General features: G+C 39.8%; 1 pseudogene; it reads right to left on the bottom strand.

Annotated features, from left to right (window-relative positions):
- LOC125427771 overlaps positions 1–14,038 on the bottom strand; it is a 61,871-nt pseudogene extending 47,833 nt beyond the window's left edge.
- Positions 14,039–14,584: the final 546 nt, after the last annotated feature.

The raw sequence follows: 14,584 nt of genomic DNA, 5'->3' as shown, positions 1-14,584 counted from the left end.
AGCTAATTGTGTGCACAACTTCCACAGGAAATGTGGGCATGTGAGCTTCAAAGTACTCAAACAAACAGCACAAATGTGTGGTGTGCAGTTCGCCAAATGTGATTGTTTTCTAGAGTGTAAAGTGTGTTTGAGTGGGAAAGTGAAATCGCATCCAGTGGCAAGACAAAGCCCAAGGGTAACGAAGGACCCTTTCTCTTTGGTTCACTTCGATATAGCACAATCGTTTGGTGTTTCCATCGGGGGTGCCAAATATGTGTTTGTAATTGTGGACGATGCCACACGCTTCACTTTCTCCTATTTCTTAAAAAAGAAGAGTGAAGCCTTCCATGTGTTTAAATTATGGCATACAAGGATCTGTAAACAATTTGGATGTGATGTGAAAACAATCCAGATTGATGGTGCCGGAGAATTCCTAAGCAACCAATTTACTGAGTGGCTAAACAAACGAGGAATAGATAGACGAGTGTCTAATGCCTATGTGCATTCTGAAAATGGTTTAGCAGAGAGAAAGATTGGTGTACTGAAACAAATGGTGCTGTGCCATGCTAGGCATAAATGCAAAGGATAGTCTCTGGTAGGAGGCATGGGCTTACTGTACGTATGTCATGAACAGATTATTCAGTGAAGCACTCAGTGACATTCCGTATAGGAAGCTGTATGGTAAGGCACCTAAGTTAGACCACCTTCATACTTTTGGTTCATATGCCAATGTTCTGTTGCCACCACAGAAAAGGAAGCGAAAGGTGCACTCACAAAGGCTTCAGTTTGTGGGTGTCCAAGTGGGTATGAAGGCTTTCAGGTTCCTATTACCAAATGGTCAGGTACTATTTTCCAGAAGTGCTGAGTTTGAGAAACATTCTGGGTGGTCCCGGCTGCATAGCAATTTAGACTCCCTGCTTTCTAAGCAAGAAAGTCCATCTGTCATTCTGCCATATGCTGATAAACATATTGAGAGAATGAGACAAAGAACTGAAACTGAAAGTTCTTCTGAGGTAGAGTGTGAAAGACACAAGTCTAGTGTTCCTGTTAAAGCTGAATCAGACTCAGAAAGTGAAAAGGAGAAAGAACCAATCCCCAAAAGGTCTGCACGTGTGACTAAAGGGAAACCACCCCAGAGGTTTGGGTATGACACACAACACAAAATGAAAACAGAGAATGGAGCGGTGAATGTTTTACAAACAAATACTGATGAATGGTTTGAACCAAACAATTATCAAGAGGTTTTGCACAGGGATGAAGTTGAGCAAAAGCGATGGTTTGAGGCTATGAACTCAGAGTTCAAATCTTTAATCGACCTAGATGTTTTCACTGAGGTTGATATGCCAAAAGGAAGAACTTTGTTGGACTCCAGATGGGTCTATAAAAGAAAGCTTTTAGCGAATGGTGAAACGCTTTTTAAAGCCAGATTAGTAGCTAGAGGTTTCAAACAAAATTTTCCTGAGGACTTTACTGAAACCTATGCTGCTACAGCTAGGTATGAATCCATCAGGTTGTGTTTGGCTATTGCTGAACAAAGGGGGTATGTCTCCAAGCAACTAGATGTGTGTACTGCCTACCTGAATTCAAAGGTGGATGAGGAGATATATATGAGACCACCACCTGGTTACAGGTGTAAAACAAATAAGGTTTGGTTACTGAAACGTGCTCTTTATGGTTTAAAACAATCAGCACATATGTGGAGAAACCACTTAGATGACCTGTTGGTGAAAGAGGGTTTTCAAAGTTGTGCCACTGATTCCTGGTACGTTCCTAGTAGAAACGTTCCTAGTAGAAACGTTCCTAGTAGTGTGGGTCGATGACATCATAATACTAACAGAAACCGAAAAGGAACTGAACAAAGTGTTTCAGACTTTAAGTAAACACATTAAAGTGCGTGATCTAGGTGAAATAAAATCCTACCTAAGTATGGAATTTGTACAAACTGCTGAGGGTTTATTACTGCACCAAGAGGGTAAAATAAAAGAGCTCTTGGAGAGAACACAAATGGTTAACTCACGCAGCAAGCAAACACCCATGGTAGTAGGTTTCCAAGAACTAGACAGGACACAAGAATGTGATGACTCCGGTCTCTACAGAAGTGTAATCGGGTCTTTGCAGTATATTGCTTCCATTAGCAGACCAGATATTTCACATGCTGTCACCGTACTCAGTAGACGATGCCAACGACCAACTGAAACAGACTGGACTGGGGTAAAAAGGGTACTGAAATACCTTAATGCAACCATGTCTAAAGGTTTACTGCTGTGTCCAGACCAAACTACCAACATTGCTGGATATGCAGATAGCAGTTTTGCGAATGAAGAGAACAATACGTCTTGTACCACGTATGTAATAACCTACGGAGGTGTACCTGTTTTATGTGCATCATTTAAGCTAAACTAGTAGCACAAAGCAGCTGTGAGGGCCGAATACAGTGCTGTGAATAGTTGTGCTTTAGACATGCAATGGAGTGTCTGAATTAGCTAAAGACCTAGGTCTCAAGGTACCAAAACCAAGCATATTATTCAATGACTCTCAAAGTTGTATACAGTCTCTTAAAATGAATCTGTTAAGACCAGAACAAAGTATATAGGAGATGCAGCTATCAAAACAACAGACAGATGATTCAAACAGGACTCATGGAGGCAAGCTTCCTACCTTCACAGGACAATAAGGCAGACATCCTGACCAAGCCATTAACCTCTATAAAACATGAAAGAGGCGCAGAGTTGTTGGGTATAACTGATGCATCTCTGAAGTAAGTCAGCCATGTTATGGAATGTAAAACATACACTGAATTGATATATGTGTAAATGTAACTGTTAATGTGATAAACAAAAATGTGATGTAGGTTTGCCAAGCATCTGGGAAGGGGTGTCAGGAGCTGAAGGTATAACAGCTGCATGGCAAAACCCTTGATTGCCTTAATGGACTGCTGAAGGACTAACTACAGTCACCTGTTGGCAGTCAGCCAAAGGGAATGACTAAGCATGATTGCATCAGCTATATATATGAGTCATGTGACCTTTGACTGTACTAGCCATAGGCTAATTAATGTATCATAGTGTATATAAGTAAGCTAATTCAGTTAAGCATGTTCCTTGCTGGGGACAGGACCTAAGCCGAAGGCTCTGTCCGTTTAAACTGTATATATCGTATCAATGCCAATACATCCTTTCTTTGAGTGAACTCCCTGGCTCCAGTGGTTATTGCCGCACTCTGTGTATGCTCAGTTGCGCCTACGCTGTCGACTCGTGTCACATCTATTGTAAGTTAGATCCAGCCAGACTTTTTTTTGTTTCATATTGCCTAATTCACTTCCTTACTATAGCTACCATCCCACATGGTTTTGGTTCACATTGGTCCAGTGATCTCTAGCATAAAATTTTGGGGGTAGCCAAAGGGGATCCCTCCTTTCTCACGAGCAAAAAAGCTGGTAGAATCCAATCCAGTATTTCTTGCTGCCATTACAAGGGACCTGTCCTAGGATAGAGGAGCCAGTTGATAGCTTTCATTCACCTTCCTTATCACCTTCCATTCATCTTCCTTATCACAATTCTTGTGCCCTATTCAGTACATTCCATTACAGTGCAGTCTATAAATTTTCACAAAAACCCTACCATTTCCCCATAAACTAATTGCAAGATTTATCCAGACTACAAATTATTTGTTGCCTGTGAAAAATTCTGAATGAAATGGAGGACATAATTCATTGTATCTAGTTTTATTCAGAATGATACTAAAATCATTACACGGATATATTTATGCACCTGTTAGTGACAACAGAATTAGGTCAAGTGAATAAACTGTGCCTTGTGATAGTTTTGGTTATAGTTTAATTGAGCCACTGGGGTGCATCGACGACTCTATTATTTGTATGATATGTTAATGAATTTTCTACCTGTTTGGGTGTAATTTGTATGCTAATATTATGGCAATTTAATAAAACTATGTTTAACCATGTTTAAAATAGTTCTCTCTCTGTCTGCAAGTAGATATTAATGAGCTCTGAAATCAACTTGGCACCATCTGACCGCAAACGGCATATATACAATAAAAACTAAGGTTAATTTGGATCAAAACAAAGTTCTAAATTCTAGTGGAATAGGCATATTAAAGCCATTTGAGTAAACAATATTACTAGCAATAAGAAGTGTGAGAAAAATATTGCTTCCTGCTAATTAAAAAAAGGCAATTATATTACTTTTGTTATTTTCCTAGCATTTCTTAGGGTATATGTACTAAAACAAATGTACTAAATGTACTAAAACAAATATGTACTAAAACAAATATTTGGTACCTAGAAATACTATGCAGACAAAGTTCATTTCTCTGAAACCAATATGAAGCACTGAAACTTAAGGTTGCTGGCGGGAACATCTATTAGGGACCGGATTACTCCAGTCCTGTACCAACTACACTGGCTGCCGATCGAGTACCGGGTCATGTTTAAAGTTCTGGTTTTGACCTTTAAAGCTATTCGCAGCCTTGGACCAGCATACCTACGGGACCGTCTCTCCCTATATCGCCCTGCTAGGCCCCTCCGCTCCTTGGAGGCGGACCTCCTGGTGATCCCTGGCCCCAAAGTGATCCGGCTGGCCCCTACCTGGTGGAACAGGCTTCCAAATGAGATCAGGGCCCTGCGGGACATACAGAGTTTCCGCAGGGCCTGTAAAACGGACCTGTTCCGCCAGGCATTTGGCCAGCTGGGATAACATCTCACTTCTGTGGAAAAATCTGGCCTCCTGTGGGGGGGGGGCAGGAAGGGGGAAGGGGAAATAATTTTAATCGCCATCGGGACTTTGAATTTTATAATTTGTATATGGTTTTAACTGGGATTGGGGTGAAATGGTTTTTAACTGTTATTTGAATGATGGACACCGCCCTGAGCCCTTCGGGGAAGGGCGGTATAGAAATTTAATAAATAAATAAATAAATAAATAAATAAATAAATAAATAAATAAATAAATAAATAAATAAATAAATAATAAGGTGACAGGACCATAATGTTTCTCATCCCACTATTGAGGTTTGCATATGGATTCATGAGCCAGAATCCACAGTCCTATATATGATGGGGGAGATGAGAAAGCAAGACTTGAGGATGCATATTGCTCCATCTGAGGGAAATGTTGTAGTGCATTCAAGCCATTATGTCTAACTTAAAAACCAAAATTAATCAAGCTAAAAGTAAAGAGTCTTTGGATCACACTTCACTGTTACTATACAGCTGCACATTTTCTTTAAGTCCTAAATCCCAGGTCACTCATAAAGAAAGTAGCACTTGTATATTATAAGTCCCGTCATCTGGGAAAATCTCAGCAAGTACAAGTACTTTGTTCACGTTGTCATTATTAAATGTAACCCAACTGTTAACGATCGATTTTCATGCCTAAAATGGTATTAGGAATGGAAATAGAGCCTCTTCCAGATCTAAATTTAAGCCTCATAAAAGGCTCAACGCTTTAATGTACTAATTAGAATGCACATAGGTAGTTCAAGCAGACTTTTTGTGACCTTTAGGTCAGGGGAGAATTACTCTAAATCTTGCCAAACACTCTCTCAATGCCTTAATGCGTGAATCACAAGGGGGAAGAAATCCCCCCCAAAGACTTGCTTACTGCCTCAACAGTTTATACTTTGTTATGCAGAAGTTGTAACGTTGTGTAAGAACTTGCTGCTATGGCACTGGCAGAATACAAAGTAAATTCAGACAGTAGTCCATAACATCTGGAGTGCCAAAGGTTCGCCACCACGGCCCTAGGAGGTGGCTGGAGATCTTCTGGGATTACAACAGCCCTGCACATTCCCACTATGTTCCCGTCTGTACCTTTTCCTTCACTTTGTTAAGTAACTTAAACTCCAGGTGGAAATCTGGAAGATGCAAACGGTTCTCCCATTTTCTCTCAGCGCATTGGTGAGGTACCCACACAGAAAAGCCTTTTTCTATTAATTTCTTTGTCATTTAGTCTCTCCAAAAAGACAGGTGCGAAAATAAAGGTACTTTTTAGCTTTACTGTCACTCAAGGATACCTTGTTTGCCTCATGTTTCATTTGAGTGAGATCTCTGCTGACCTTTCCTGAGGTGCCATGGACTTCACGCAGAAGTCACAGCTTTGAGAAAGTGCAAGGGTACTCATTAAAGTAGTTTCCCATACTTCCCTTGGTTGCACACGGATTCAATTTTTTTTAAAAAAAAAAACAAAACAAAACCTACACACGGATTCTGTGAAGATTTTAATTGAGTTCAACAAATTGTCATTTTCTGTTGAAAAAATGACAACCAAAGCGAAGAGAGTGATAGGAAAGAAGCAAGTGTGGGGCCTTCACCTCTCCTATTATTTCCTTGAATTTTTTTTTTTTGGTCATTTTGTTTTGCCTTTTGCTCATTACAGTTTCTTTGCTACTGCTTTTTTAAAAAATCTGTTCTTATTTCCTCAGAAAACAGAGAGGTAAAGAATGAATATGATGAACAACAGACTACTGTGGTACAGTCCAGAAGAGTTGTGGAGTAACAGCAAAGACAAAAGCAGGCATGAGTACAAGAAGCTGCCTCGCTCAGAGTCCAATCACTGGTTCTTCTAGCAAAATACAGCATATAGAAGTGGGTCTCCAATGTCTTTCCCAGTACTTTTCCCCCAAAACCATTTAAACCAGCAATGCCAGGAATTTAACCATGGATTTCCTTCAGGCAAAGCACGTGCTCTATTACCAGACGTATTTCACATGTATCTCTATCAACATCTTGAATTATTTTACATTTTATTCCTTGGAAAGCCAGGCACTATTTCAAAAATGCAAATACATTTTGCACAGTGCCACAGGTTATACGATTGTGGAGTAAATTAATATGATCCAATCAACATACCTGTCTGGGAAACTCCTATCAAATTTGTTTCTCAGAATGGTACGTGATCCAGCTCCCATGTTCATTTCTCATACATCTGAAATTCTGCTGTATCGTGTAATAAACTGTCATGAAATGTCACTTGAATTTTTTAAAACTTTGAAGGGGTTCTTAGGAGAAAAATCAAGAAAACTTGAAAACTATTTTTTTCTGCACAGTCCTAACTTTTGAAATTCACAATATTGAGCATCAAGAGTGGAACTGAGGGAGTTAAAATCCTGTACTACATAGTGTAAGTTTTTATTTCATTTTGAGAAAAGTGGAAGAGCAGTACAAGAACAGTTACGCCCTTCTAAGCCCACAGACTTAGAAAGGGTATAAGTCTGTTCATATTTTACTTCGAAGAGAAAATGCGCCCCAGGACTTACCCTGGAGGTGCCGTTGCGGCAGGGGAGCAAAATGCCCTCCTCCCTGTCAGTCATTGAGGCACCTATCATGTGGCCTGGAACCGTCACACGACAGCGGCCGGGCAAGCCTTTAAAAGGCTGAACCTGGCCAGAGGACAACCTCTTTCAAGGCAAGGGACAGAAAAGTCCCTTCCACCCTCCCAGTATTTTCAGTTTTCCTCTTGGGGACATGCATTGATGTTTTGTTTCATGTTTTGTCATAGTTCTGTGGCGGTTGGGGCATAGGAGCACATCCTTTTTGGGAAGGCAGAGCTTGCGTGTCAGACCTTCCCACATTGGGGGCCTTCATATGAGGTCTGAGGTAGTGGAGAGCTTGATAGTGCATGCCTTGGGGCCATGCGGAGAGCTCGCTACCCAGCAGGAAGGGGTGTCACAAAATGGGTATGCACCCAAGTGGCACCTAGTAACTTCCTGTAACAGTTCCCTTTGGGGATATGCTGGACAGTTGTTGCTGTCCGAAGGGCCTGAGGGGTCAGCTGGGGCTGCCCCGATAACCAGGTTCAGCATTGCTGCCTGGGGGCCAGGATGTGCTCTGTTATGCTTGCCCAGCTTCTAGTTTGTTGTACTGTTAAAATAAATTGGGCTGTGGCTGATATCATTTCCAACAAACAAGTGTGGTCTGTACTTAATGGAGCGAATCTCTGCACCTCTGCACGCAAAAAGATCCATGTAATTCTGCTGAGTGATCTGAAATTTTGACTACATTTTCATATCTGAGTACATGTTGCAATATGAAAAGCATGGAGTACATATCTGAGTATATGATGCAGTAAAGAAGCGTGAAAGTTATATGAAAAGTCTGGAGTACATATCTGAGTACATGACGCAATTGGACACATGAAAGGAAATCTTTGTCTTTGATTTCTGTCTCTTCACCAATTAGCTGGTAACAGAGATGAAGTGATTAATTAAACTCAGCAGCTGAGAAATCAATCCCATTCGTCTATTAAACAATACCAGCAGGCTATCAAGGGAAGAGAAAAATTTGAATTCATGTTGCCCTTATGTTACCAGACTGACCCATGGACAACATGGTCTCTACGCACTTTGCCAACCCTTGGGGTGCCCAGCATTTCAGCACCAAAATGCAGACTCCATTCTCTGTCCTGGCTGGTGTACCCACAAGGACAGAAAGTCTTGTCTGGACTTGCCCTCCCCCACATCTATCCTTGCATAATTGCCTGACACTCCCTTTCTAAAGGGATTAAAACTAAGGCTCATTCCGCACATGCAGAATAATGCACTTTCAAACTGCTTTCAGTGTTCTTTGAAGCTGTGCGGAATAGCAAAATCCACTTGCAAACAGTTGTGAAAGTGGTTTGAAAACGCATTATTTTGCGTGTGCGGAAGGGGCCTTAGATAATACTTGCCTTGGGAACCTAACTTCTCTATCCAGCCCTAGACTGCTTTACTAAAGATGAAGATCTTGCCAATATGAATTCCCCCAGTGTCCCTACGGCACTTCACTAATCTCAGACTTCTTCCTCTGACTAATTTCTCTCTTTTTTACATCTCCATTGTCTGGTGGTCATTATTGAGTCACTCCCAGGCTTAGCCCATTTCAGGTATGTCACCCATCAACTTGAGTATCACCACTCAAATTGATCACTTTTCTCATGTCTTTCCCTGGAAAGGCAGGACTTGCCTTTGTCATGGGAGATTAATGGTCACTCTGCTTAACCCTGAGTTTTTCCCTATATGAAGTCCAGTTTCCTAGTAGTCAGTGTTCAATATCTCTGGACATTTCTTTGTCTGTTGATATTGTGCCCAACACGCTGTTCCTTCTACCAGAGCTTAGACAGGTCACTCAGCTCTATTCATCAGACCATCCTGCTCTGGCACAGTATTACCTTGAAAATTGCTCCACTCCTTTCCATCTGTTCTTATCCACTCAGTGCTTTCCATATCCTAGGACTGTGTGTGTGCTTTGATGCTTTGATTATTGTGTGACTGTAGGTCTATTATTTTCCCTTCAAATAAAATTGTAAAACTTTATTTGCTTTCCTGTAAATTTATCGCTTAAGCAACTCTTAATAAAAGTTGGCAACAAAGAGCCATATCTTACCCAACCCCTCACTAAGTGAACAGTCTCCTCTCACTAATTTCCGAGCTTTTAAAAAGACAGACCCCCTACCATCTCAGATAACACTTATGGAGGAACTGATTGTAGTAACTTGTTTCATTCTGAGTATTAATGCCAAAGCCCAGGGATGTCTATTAAAATCTGGACATGAAAAAGCACTTGATGCTCAGAGAGGATATATATAGTATTCAATTAGACCAGCATTTCCAAAACATTTTTTTCCCATGGCCCGATTATTTTAATACCTCTCCTCCATGATCCACTAAATTTTTTATGGCTGATTTATCAGTAAAATAAAACAAAATTGAATGTCATCTCACCAGGCGTCTGCCCGTACTGGTTCAGCAGGGGTGAGACCAGCCCTGCGCCGAGCCTCATCTGCATGCAGCGGCGTCAGAGAGATTCTCTGGGGTGCTGCTTCTGTCCCCAACCCCCTCATGGTACCAGCATCTTCCGCAAGGTGTGGCTCTGTCCCCAGCCCCTTTCTGGGTGGTTGGGTGGCTGGGAAGAAGCTGCTGTATCGTTCCAGCTGGTCCTGCTCCAGGTGGGTTGTGCCCTCTAAGCAAGGACAAGGGTGGGGTGGTCAGCCCCAGCCCTGGACATTAGGTGACCCATCATTTTGCACCGGCACCGGGTCATGACCCACCATTTGGGAAATGCTGAATTAGAGCTGTTCAAAATGAAACCAAAGCAAAAACAAACAAGAACACCCCACCCCCAGTATTTATTTCAAACAAACTTGAGGAATTAAATTAGCTTAACATTTCAGTTACCAATGGAAATGGAACGATTGTCATCAACTTCTATCAGAGAAGTGTGTGTGTGGAAAGTGCCATCAAGTCACAGCCAATTCATCGCAACCCCATAGGGTTTTCAAAGAAAGAGGCTAACACAGGTAGTTTGTCATGGCGTTCCTCTGTATAATGATTGTGGAATTCCTTGGTGGTCTCCCATCCAAATATTAACCAGGCCAAGTCTACTGTCTGATGACATAGGGCTAGCCTGAGCCATCCTCGACTGGGTCCAGAGAAGAATACTAGGCTCATTCCGCACATGCAGTATAATGCACTTTCCAACTGCTTTCAGTGCTCTTTGAAGCTGTGCGGAATGGCAAAACCCACTGGCAAACAGTTGTGAACGTGGTTTGAAAACGCATTATTTTGCGTGTGCGGAAGGGGCCCTAATTACAAAAAGTTAAATCCATTTCAAAACTCAAACTTCAAAGACCTGAAGTGAACATGTTGTTATTTATCTATACTCCTAAAACTTTTGAACTGACATGAAAATTAAAAATAGCATCTATACTTTAAAGACATTTTTAGGTCTCAGCAATTCAGAAAGCAGGAGCCAAGCAAGGAAGAAAGCTGAGAACATCTTTGCTATCTTTATGAGCTTTGGATCTTGTTGCAGGTATTTCACCTTATTGAAGGTATCTCACCTGGGTGTGGCCCAAAGTACAAGCCAGTGGGCAAGAGCCAAAAGTCTATTGGCCCTTAGTTCTAAGACCATGGCTTTTCATGAGTGGGTGACTAAGCTGGATATTTGAGTGTCATACTGTGTATTCCATTGTTTGGTTGTTGCTTTTTTAATATTCATTTTGTAGTCTCCAGATTTTGAGTCTCTTGATGCAGGAGATAAATGGGGCATAAATGATTAAATAAATAAATAATAAACAATCTTACTGGACTAGCACAGTATAATAAAATAAACAAATATTGATTCTAGCCCTTCAAAAATATCTTCCATGACCTTTGTCTGATATGTATAATTTTAAGAACAGTACAGCTACATAAACCCTATCCTTTCTGAAACTCTAGTCCTGTACAATGGTACATATGATACACTACAATACCTGGTGTAATCAGAAAGACCCAGACTTTAGAGCCATCAAGCTTTCTGGGCAAGATACTCAGTTTCAACCTTGTCAGCTTCCCAGTTATGTTGTCAGGATAAAAATGGAGGAGGGAAGGAAAAAATGATACATTGGCCTTGAACTCATTCCAGTCTATCTTCCACCCTGCCCAGGTGTTGGAGACTGTGATGGTCACAGTAGATGGCATCTGCATCGTGGTGCTCTTCTTGTGTTCAAACAAAGAAAACAGAGGCTGATTCCGCACGGGCCAAAAACAGCAGTGTGAAAACGGTGTGAAAACAGTATAAACCCTTTTACACTGTTTTAAACCCTTTTACACCATTTTCACATCGTTTTCAAACTGCTGTTTTTGGCCCATGCGGAATCAGCCAGAGTTAACTTTATAACCTCTGACTACAGTGACCACTAGCATGTAAGCAATGTCTAACTAGCTGACCAATAGCTAATCAATAGAGCAGGTCATAAAACAGTGACCTCAGCTTACATACACATAGTTAACTCTTTCATGACTGAAGTGTGACAGACGTTAGCAAAAATACCAACAGAATGTCCTGCTTTTCTTTCTGTTGGTTTTGATTGTTTAAGACTAAAACTTAAGTATTGTTTCCCTCACATTACAAGGTTATCCCTGAAGAACTGTGCAAGTTTGCACTTGATTCAAATACACACAAAAGAATACCTGATAATGAGATCTACAGGTGCCTATATGTACCGAATCAGCACATATACTCTGAGCATTTCTGGTGACAATAGCCATGGAGTCTCCACACATACAAACTACATACAAATTAATTCTATGTAGACATGCTCAGTGCCCACATGGTAATTATTATATTTTGTAGATCTCATTTCAAACATCCTCTTGAAGCTTTCCATGGATTATATTCTTGATATAATTAAGACAACAATTGTGTAGATATATCAAATCTTTCAGCCTGAGGTCTTGTCTAACTGCAACGAAAAGTATAAGCAGTTAAAACAGCAGTTATGTGACACTGGTTCAGACACTTACACACCAAGATGGAAATGCACAGGAATATAATTTTCCCTCATTAATTTTATCTAAATTGTATAATCTGAGGTTTTTCCCCTCAGGTCAATCTAAAGTTACATGCATTTGTTAGTATACACAAGAGTTGCAAATTCTCCTATCTGTTCTGTCATCCCGAAACTCACATCTAAGAGGGTTGTCAATCAAGCATATTCCCCAGCAGATTAAAATTAATTACACAAACCAAATCGAAGGTCTAGCTTTAAAATTAAAGCATCTGGTCCCTGTTTATTTTTAGGTCACAGGGTCCCTCCTCTAAATAAAGGATAATGAAGCAAATATGTTTGCAAGAGGACCCAAGTGCTTTCTCTTTTAAAATAGATGGAGAATGGAGATAAGGATTGCAATTATTACTCCATGCTGCTATTTAAACTCTGGCCCATTCTGTAGTATAAAACCATGTGACTGAAAAGGCTACCTCATTCCAAATTTGGATGAAAACTACTACTTAGTATCAGTGCATCATTAATATGATATGATTAATTTTTCTGAGGCTTAGGGCATTGGTAAAACTTTTCAAAGTTAATACTTTGCAATCAGTCTCATTTAATCAGGTTATGAATTTGCATTTTGCGACGCACATTAAGTTCTATTGATTGAACACTCCCTCTCCCAATATTTTCTTTTAGGGGGGCATTTTTTCTGAATTTCTGATCCTCCCTACTTTACTTATGCTGTACAAAAATAACGATTTCATAAAAAGCCCAGGAATTAATGCAAATATAGCATAGCACAACCTTTAGGGTATAGAGAGCAACTACGCGTCACAAACTTTTGAATGAAAATTTACTTTCATACAATCATTTAATATGTCAGATACTTATGGAAACACTGCAGTAACATTAAATCATTCTTTTCTGACTTGGAAAAGTACTCCTTAAAAACATAAAGGTCTAGAAAAAATGCTTTTTTGTTTTGTTTTTGCTGTATGTAGAATGAAAGAGTGCACTTACTTTGGCCTCTTTTTGTTTAAGTCAGTAAATACTTGTGGTCAGTAAATACTTGTAAATACTTGTGTCCAATAAATGATAAACACTTATAAACAATAAATGATAAACACTTATATGCTATAGAAGCTGGTCTTATAATGGCAATTTTAAACAATTTTTAAAATAAATAGTAGGAAGATATAAAAGGAAAAAGAATTAACTGTTCTGCCAGCTGAGCGCATGCCCCTTTCAAGAATCTTTTGGATCCTGTACAAAGAATCTTTCAAGAATCTCTTTGGATCTTGTACAAAGTATGGTTAACATTGCCCCTTCCCATGTACAAACAATTTACTGAAATGTCTCTTGCTTTGCTGTAATGTCTCTTGCTGTAAAAAGTCTCAGTGTTTTTTCCCAACTAATAACTTCCTTGGGAGAGGCATCTGGTTTACATCCAATGGTGACTTTACCCCTAACTTGGCCAACTGACATTTTTTTCACAGGGTTTTTAGAAAAATCAAGAGTAATAAAAAAGGATCAGTAACACCTGAAACATTTTTATGACATTTCTGTAAAAACACATTAATTGTCTTTCTGTCTTGCAGTGGGCATGGCTATTGACTCGGCTGAATGACTTTTTCCCAAGAAATCTTAATTTGATTCTCAATTCCAGTCTTCAGATTTTTTTCCTAGTCTCATTAACTTACCTATTACTCTTAATTCTGCATTGTAATAAATGGATCTATATTATTTTCTGCAACGCACTGATAGAGGCCGGAGTCTGAAATGTTCAGCATAGTTGTAATAAGAGTTCCATTTTCAATTTGAATTCTACCCTGAGAAAGAGAAATAGAGAAGGAAACCAATATTAATCTTGCTTAAATAATCTATTCCCATTTTAAAATGGAATTTTCAGTTTGTGAAGGTTAGTGTAACAGTGTGGAACCCCGGGATTATGGTTCTGTGCCACATTACTACAGATACTACAGAGCCTAACCAAATATGTTAACCGAGCATATTAATTTCACCACAATTACAGTCCACTTATAAATACATGACATATTGTCTGCTGTTGCCTGTCTTACTTTTTTTTAAGGTGCCAGGCCCAAATGCTTCTGTTTATCCAGAGTTTTAACTTAGCACATCCATTTTTTAAATTGTTGTATGGTCTTCTCCAAGCCTGAAGCATGTTTTATCAATACCATTTTAGACTGCTCTTTATTTTTGTGCTCTGGAAGATTTTATTGCTCTAGTTTCATTGGTTTTCCTTGCTTTAATAGATTGGTCTGGCTTGTTTTTTGTTGTTGTTGTTGTATGTACTTGTTGGTATTTTTATGTGGCTTTGTTGGGAGCTGCCT

The sequence above is a fragment of the Sphaerodactylus townsendi genome, linkage group LG03, assembly GCF_021028975.2.
Source record: "Sphaerodactylus townsendi isolate TG3544 linkage group LG03, MPM_Stown_v2.3, whole genome shotgun sequence".
NCBI classification, from domain to species: domain Eukaryota; kingdom Metazoa; phylum Chordata; class Lepidosauria; order Squamata; family Sphaerodactylidae; genus Sphaerodactylus; species Sphaerodactylus townsendi.
This window is presented reverse-complemented; position numbering and strand designations above follow the sequence as displayed.